Below are 8,767 nucleotides of genomic sequence, written 5' to 3' on the forward strand. Positions count from 1 at the left end.
GCGGCAAGACGCTTGCGCATGCGCAGAGAGCCTCAAGGCGGGCGATCGCGCTGCGGCACAGCGCTGGGGACGGACGCATGCGCACGCTCGCGCGGGCTGGCGGTGCTGTGCCGAGGCTCTTCCTCACAGCGCGGCCGACCCTCACCGGCTTCAGGCCCGGTCTGGCCCGGCCTTGGCTCTCGGAAGCCCACATCCAGCCCGAGGTGTGACACCAGCGGGGAGCGAGGCACTCCTACCTTTGCCCCGCAGGCTAAGCGTGCACACACGTAGTTGATGTTAGCATAGCGGGTGAGGCCTCAGCATGGAGGGAGGTTGGCTTACCTCCCCCAGGCACCGAAAGTACAGTATAGCCTGAGGCTCTGCGTTACTGCGGGTCTGGGGCAGTGTGGAGGTGGCCGGGGAGGGTTGTGCAGTCTGGCAGGGACTCACGGCTGTGTGTCAGGCTGTCTGGGGAGGAAACGAGAGGAGTCACGGTTCCGTTAGCTGCCCAACTGGGAGCCCACGCTGTCCTTAGGCTTACACTATGAGAGTAAGAGAAACCAGGGCCCTGGCCACAGTTCCTTGGTCATAGCTCTAAGAGCAGGACTTCGGACCACCAAAATAAGGCCCAGTTGTGCTAAATGTTGTGCTGAGGCAAACAGAGCAGGGCCTCAGCTGGAGGGATTATGGACCGATGAGGAGGGAAAGGGTATAAACCACAGAAGACAGCCACAGCCAAGCAGGCTTCCCAGGTGTTTGTGTTTGGGAAGGGGTGGGGGAATGGCAGCTAAGTTAGAGGTAGGACTGAAGTGAAGAGAAATGAACCAAGCAAGACAACAGGTGGTAAGAGAGGCAAGTGTGGAAAGAAGCTAAGGTAAAGAGGTGATAAGGCCAAGAAACTGCTGGAGCCAACAGTGATGAGTAGAAATCCCTGATGGATACCATATGCTGAAAACACAGCCTCAGCTGAAAGGCATAATTGCCATTGCATGGGAAATTGTCACTGCACTGGTTGTTTCCACAGTGGCTCTAATCTTATGCTTTCTTCCTACCTTTTACTAATACCATGTGGCAGAGATAGAGAGAGGTATCATTTTGATACTAGTTTCTCCAGTTGTGTTCATGTCTACAGAGATCTTGCTCCCAGAGGATCCTTGGGAAGGATGGATTGAAGGAGTTTGGTGCGTATGTCTACCCACTCAGTCAGACGAACTCTCAATAAATTTTTTTTTTGGTAGCCACTGCAGCAAAGTAATTCAAAATGCTTACAGAAAATGGGTTGTCACTTTGAACTGATACGAGGTGAAAAAAATGTCAACAGTAATTAAAAGTGATCTGAGCTCTAAGCGTATACTGCAGCTTAACAGATACACAGAGTATGCACATACACAACGTGCTTCAGCACAGAGAAGAACCATTCATGACAAGAGTAACTGTTCTGTGTTGAGAAAAACTATATTGCAGATGGCTGTATCAGCAAAACCGCTTTCTCTGGTATGATTTGTTGTATTTGCAGAGTAGTGATGATTTTAAAACACTGATATTGTGCTCAGTGTTAGGAGAAAGGTTGCAGCTGAGTATCCTACTGGTCTAAGAACAAATCAAACCGATAAAGCACTTCTCCTGTGGCTAAAACATTTTAAAACATTTAGTTTTGGTTTGAAAAAAAGCTATTAGCTATAATTGCCATAATAACTAAATAGAAAAATGTGAGGCAAGAATCAAATTCCAAGAGATTGCCTATTTTTCTGAAACACAATAAGTAACAAAAATTACACTTTTTTTTTTCCACGAAGTTGCCATCATATTGAATATGTTGACCAATATGCAGATGCATTACACTACAGCGAGAAACTCAAATGCTGATACACATTTAAATATTCAAGCTGCTGCCCTTTTACATCATAATACATAGATGATTTACACACCTTATCCGTACATAAATTATTCTGCCATCTTGTTATTTTGTTCTTTTTATTTTGCACTTTATTAATAAAAAGTTGTCTCTTCATTTAGTTCCAGAAAACACTGCATGTCTTGAGGAAAACCTATCCTTTCTCTTTGGTGTTCTTTGATTTTTACTTTTCAGTAAATGCTTATTGAATATCAGCTATGGAAAAAAAAAAAAAAGGCCACAAAGACAATTACTTTGGTTTTTCCCTGAAAAAACTTATCCAATAATTGTGCTTCCTTCCCAAGACAATTGTTTTTGTTTCCCTCTGGCAATATTTTTGTCCTCCTTTGGCACAAGGAGCTTTAGAGGGTAACATTTAAAAATATACACAACGGTAAAGATAATTGTGATCATTGTTTGCTTTGGCTCCTGTTGAAATATATGCTACGTAGTGTGTCGCTGCATAGCCCTGGCACCTGCAGAGCTATGCAGAAAAAGCTTTCTGTGGAGGACCCTACTGATTTCATGCTCTAGTAAAAGGCTGAGAACCAAAGGTATGGAGTGTGTGATGGAGGCAGAGGCAACATTTTGTATGCATTATCAGATAGTGATGTTTAGTCCTATGTTATTTCTGATTTTCCAAGCACGAGTGTATTTTCCTTTCTTTCTAAAGGAACTTAAAATTAACACAGCCAGTTGCTTTATTCTCTTATAGTACAGCATTTAAGAGCACTCTAGGGATGCTGTACCTCAAATGAATACCAAATTCTTACATACTTAGTTTCACTGAGAGGCACAGCAAGGCAAAAGAATTAATGAGTTTTAGAAACAGCATATCCAGCTGACTTCATGTTTTATCATCGTGATGTTTTACAGCCAGAGATCCCATGAATAATGGTCACATGCAGCAGTATCACAGATTTGTTTTTAATTCTTAATGCCAGGTTATGACTAGCCAATTGATTGCAGTGGGCAAATGACAACACAAGGAGATTCTAACTTTATGCTAAAATATTTTGACCATGTTGGCAAGGAGCCCGGCAGGCATTAACCACTACAGGAGCTTCCAGGCCTTCTCAGTGCCTTGTGTTTGGCAAGCTCATCACCCACAAACTCAATTATTTACTTTCTTCCATTTCAAGAGAACAAGAAATGTCATAATCAAGAATCTAAAAAGACTGAAATTACAAAATAGAGCTTGTCATTTGTTCACGGATACAGCATTAATCCAGTTGCTTTATAGACCTCAGACTTACATAGAAACCATTCATCTTTCATCAAAGACGTGATCAGTTTTTTTTATTTTATATAGCCCAGCTGTAGTGGAGTACGTTTTACAGTGACTTTGGTGTGTGCAGCTAATTTTTTTAGTTAAAATGATGGGAAATAAAACCTCATTTATTTTCCACAAAGCAGTGCCTGATTAAAACAAAACCCAAACATTATGTAAGGCCTGTAAGAATTTACGGGGGGGAGCTATTTAAGAAAAGTCATTTTAGAAACAGGTTGAATCCTCTAGAAAAAAAATCTCTTTAGCCGCTGTATTTCTGCTGCATGATTTGAGTACAATCCAAACAAGTGCAGTCAGTCAAATCTTACCCTTTCTGTAGTCTGGTTTAGGTACAAGATGTAACTGAAATAGAACAAGGTGAGACCCATACTATTTCTTCAGTGCTGGCAGCTTCCAAGAGTACGGCCAAACAGCTCAACCAAAACCCCAGCTACTTGCTCAAACAACCCTCATATTCTTTCTATTTGGACAGTGCTTTAAACCTTATTAACCAAGGCAACGTGTTTACAGGATAAGATTTCAAGACAAGCACTGCCACCTTTGCTTTAAGGAGATCCACAAAAAACTGATAGCAAGGATTCAGGAGAGAAATTTTTAAAAAAAACAGTAAAACTGATAATGAATGGAAAATGTCCGGGGAAAAGAGAATACGTAATTGCTTAGCCATCCTGTAGATCCCCCTATTTTTAGCTTATCAGGAGAAAAGAAAAAAGAAAAAGTTCTCATAATTTTATTAATGGCCATTCAAATGTAATTTAAAAATTATAATGAGTAATGTTGACCGTGTGTTCTAGTTGGTAGTCAAATATGGACATCAAAGGCCTGTGCCAAGGGAACTTGTGTCCAACAAGCTTTCAGCTCTGCCCCAAAACACCACAGGCAAACAAGTCTCTTCTCTTCTCTGCTTTTACTGTACAACAGCAGCTCAATTTTAAGCTCTGGAATAATTCTCAGCCAATATGTATTAGATACTTAATTGCATTTGCTTGGTTTTGTACAAGATTGTTAATCTTATATTCTTTCATTCCCAAAGCAGCCACAAAAGGTCCAGGCTTTAAACCTAATGTGAAACAAAACAAGCCCCCGTAAATCCCCTTCAAAAGAACAAATGTTGCCAATGGTGACTGAAACCTTAATTATTTTCCCACTGATTATTTTAGCATAAAGATACGTATAAGGTACAACGTTCACAATCCTGAACTAGCTCTTTCCTCTTCCAGGATTACAAAATACAGAGGTTCCTTACTCAATTCATATTAATTGAGTTAAAAGTACGCTGCTTTAGACAATGCTCCAGTACAGCAGCGTGTTAGCTCTACGAGGTATTACAGTGTGCACTATGGTATGTATCCATAAGGACACTATTTTAGTGTTCAGTCACCTCAATATATGTATTTTCTATGTGCCACGTTTATACTGCTCTCTTGTTATTCTGGGACAAAACAATGGCAAACGTTCAGTTAATACACAAACAGGTGCTTTCCCCTGACCTAAGTCCAGGTTTGTCTTTCTGTGGCAACTAAAAAAATATTCTATATCTTGAAGTTTCGTGTGATATGTGTTATACCTATAATTAGGATCTCATGGTACAAGTCACTTCTCTTCAAGAAGAACGTGACCTCATCTCACTGCTTTTTTTTGCTCTGTCTTGTCCATATAGATGGCAAAGGCTTACGAGCAGGAGGTTTCTTTCTACAGGCTTAAACAGCAGCTAGCATAATAGCATCCTGATATTTTCCAGGGCCTCTAGCTGCTATGTTACACAAGTATTTAAGATATAACATTTTCAGATGTATGGACATAAATCTGTGTCTCAATTACTAGATTTCTTACCTGTATTATGGTGTCTTGTGGAGTTAAGGATTATACAAACAACTAAGTCGGTCCTGCTCCTGTAGAATTCACAAACGGATTCTTAAAAGGAGATGAGCATTACAAATCAGTTATGTTACAATTACAAAGATAAAATGCCAACAAGAAGTAAGAGGTTTACACCATTTATGTGGTGTGAAAAAATAAATAATTGTTCAGATTCTTTCTGAAAAGGAGAGAACTGCATTAAACATTAATGATTTACATATGGCTTAATCAGGTGGACTTCACTGCTCATATCAAGAACACTGGGGTTTGTATGATTTTATTTCCAAAAGCAATAGAACAATTTCAAACAAACCTGAAGAGGGTTAATACAAATCATACTTGTTTTGATTTATGATGTAGTTAATTCAGACTGCACTCTTGTTTTAAATACACAACAGATGTTTGTGGTTACAATCAGTAACTGGAACATGCAAGCTGTTGAGGCTAGAGGTAAGATAAATTTAAAGATCAGTGAAGGACATTAGAGCCGTTTGCATCATAATATTTTAACATGATTTTTTCTGCTAGAAACATACTAACAGAAATAGCGAATGCTACTGTCATTTAAATAACCATCTTTAAGTTTCTGAATTAAACCAGTCAAAAGCACTGGATGGTTCTTGGAGCTATTGTCAGAGCTATTGTTTCAAGCCATCTCTGGCTTACGGAAAACATCTTCTCCTCTTTTGTATTCAATATATTGTTGAAACCATCAGCACTTCCTTAAAAATAAACAAGTCTCAGATTGTAGACCTCGGTTTTCCATCTAGAAAAGGATTTCACAGCTATGGATTTAATACTTTTTTTGAAGTGCTAGAACTATCCAGAATATGTTCTTTACAGTCAAGATATCTTAGACCAGCAGTTCCTAAACTTTCTAGATGAACAAATACTGTTCACCTCTTAATATGCTAGGAATCACTATCAAACCTAACTGAAAACACTGCCTTGTGAGTACCGGCAATGGCTTTGAAGACTGTCCTCTGGCAATACCTGCACTAGGCAAATAAAACTGTAAAATTTATGTAAAACATGGCCGTTAGAATGACATTCGGTGTTAAAACATTCAGAGAACAGTCCACAGTTTTGGTCAAGCTCCCTCAAAAGATGTAGATATTCTGTGTATATGATTTGGGACTTGACTCTTGCTTACGTGTAGTTTATGTCCTTTGCCACAACGAATTTAGATCCTTCTGACTCCCAGAGCAGGTGCGGTTGATCATCTGCATCTTTACTAACTGGGAGGGTGGTGGTAGTGGGAGTTTTAGTTTTCAACCAGATCAGCAACCTGATCTGACTGATTTCAGGCCAGCACTACTGCCTGAGCCAGGGAATGACAAACGTGTGGTTAGGGAGGGTACTCTCTTTCACTGGCAATACAGTCCTAGCTGGGATTGACACAACTGTGGGAAGGCATTTTCTCAGACTATTTTTTAAAGTACAATAGGACAATTTTGGTTTACGAGCCAGGACAGTCTATCGCTTGGAAGCCCACCTGGCCACACAAGGTAGCTTTCTGAGAGCCCTGAGCTCTCCCCGTGAGAAAGGTGAGATGCCTGACTGTTCAGAAAATATCAGCGGTCAACACACCACCCTCTCTCACACAACAATGGGACGCAACTGACTTGTTGCCAGATCTTGTCCCAGACGCTGCTGGCTTGAGCTTAGCTGATATAAATCACCCTGCATAACTCTCAATTACTTTACACTCCAGCAACATTGTTTGAATGGTGCGTAACAGGCAGAAAAGCTGTAAACAAAACGCATGCTCTGCCATTGTGTTTTATTGCAACATCTATGGTTTTCTGAACCAAAATTGTGGACTTTCCAGCGAATTGCATTAGCGCTACTGCATAGTCTTTGTGGATTGCCGTTAAATTCCTGGCCAACAGCACAGAAGCATCTGAGTATTGTCCAAAGTGCTTTCCCATTTTCGGTACTTAGGAAGAGTTGTCAAACAGTAACGTGTGTTGCCTTCATACTCTTGTATCATTGTAGAGAGGATAAAATTTAGTTATCACATGAACTACTGCCTGGCAGGAAACCAGCCCTCTGACAGCGGTATAGCAAAAGCTTATAACAGCAAAAGTATCTGTGTGTGGGCTAAAACTCACCAGGAGTTTACAGTTGGCATCAAATGGTTTTTGCCCGTTTTTAGCTCATCACTTCATAGGAATGCTACACTGTAGTTATCAGCAACCTATTAAATTCAGGTTTAAAAAATGAAAAGCAGTTCTCAGTGCAAATAAAGGGTGAAGTATATTTGAAAAGCAATGTAACAATTGCAAATTATATTTTACAAGCTTTCTTCTAGCAGTAACTATCACACTAACGATACGACATTTGGGACACGGGGAATATTTAAGCTTGATAGTCTAGCCTCAGGACTGCAGTAAGCTTTAATAAGACTATAAAGTCATTATCTTGAGTACCATTTAACATGGTTTCACTTGACACAAGTCAGAGGTGGACAGTATTTTAGAGACCCATGGATCAGATTCTCTGCCAGTGTACACTGCCATGCTTCCACGGACTGAACCTGAGCATGAGTTCTCATAAATACCCTGGGAGTATGAAAAAAATGTGTTAATCAGATTAAGTGCAGTGTTGGACATTTCACTTTAAAATAGTAAGCCTTACCTTAAACACTGTAAAAATCTAGCAACTGTGATAGTGCCAAATTTGTGTTTAGCTCACCTTCTTTCTGTAAGCTAATTTGGTGACATCCTCTACACAACAAAATAGCTGGGAGTAAAGCCACAAAAGCATTTAAACAACCCAGAAAAGCCCCCAAACTGATCACTCCAAAGAGGTTTTAAATGAAATTAGGTTATAAACTTTCGCGTTTCTCCTTCCAGAGCAGGGATGATGGAAGAAGGTGTAACACTGGGAAACGTTCTGCATGTGGTAGCAAGGACCCCAAGGCTGAGCTCGGCAAATGGCAAATTAGAGCGTTTTAGTGCAGGGGAGGGGAGAATTAGGCGGTGTTCACCACAGAAGTCAGGCAGGAGATTAGTTTTCTTTTGTTTTAGCTTCGAGTCAAATGTGCTTCTAAATCATCAACAGAGAGACACGAATGTGGTTGTGACTGCGGGTTTGGGAGGCAGAGGAAGAGGGAGAAGATTGGCAGCAAAGATGCCCTTGGCCACAAACACAGTTTTGCTTTACAAAAGAGGAGATGAATACTGAGCTGTGCCGCGCTCAGCTCTATGCAGAGCAGCCTGGAGAAGACAAGCCTCAAACACAGGACGGGACAAAGGCCAAAGAAAGCTGCTTCAGCCTCTAAACTGGATGCTTCTGCTTAAAAAATCCCAAACAATTCAGCAGTCTCTCCTCCTGCCTCCACTTACCCAGCTCCAGCCTCGACTGTAGTACAGCTGTAAAAAAACCCACCACGGCTGGAGCTGTGCAACTCATTTTCCTGTCTTGCACCCGTTTTTGGTTCTCTCAATTTGCCTCTTCCCAGTCACTTTGCAAGTTTGAACATTCCATCCCCCTGCCCCCCTCCCCTAAGATACAGCCTCTACTTATTGGGTAGTTTGGTCCCATAGCTTCTTATAACTTGATTTTTTTTAAGCTAGCTATTGTTTAATTACTACTTTGAAGTCAATTTAGCAGAAAAAAATCCCTAGTTTAAGGTGGCTTTTTGCATCCCCACCAAGCTATTCAGCAGGGCATTCATCCAGGATACAAAACTGGGCTGAAGCTTTAGGAGTTGAATGGGTCACTCCAGTAGAGATTTA

This window comes from Ciconia boyciana, chromosome 12 (assembly GCF_034638445.1).
Source record: "Ciconia boyciana chromosome 12, ASM3463844v1, whole genome shotgun sequence".
NCBI classification, from domain to species: Eukaryota; Metazoa; Chordata; class Aves; order Ciconiiformes; family Ciconiidae; genus Ciconia; species Ciconia boyciana.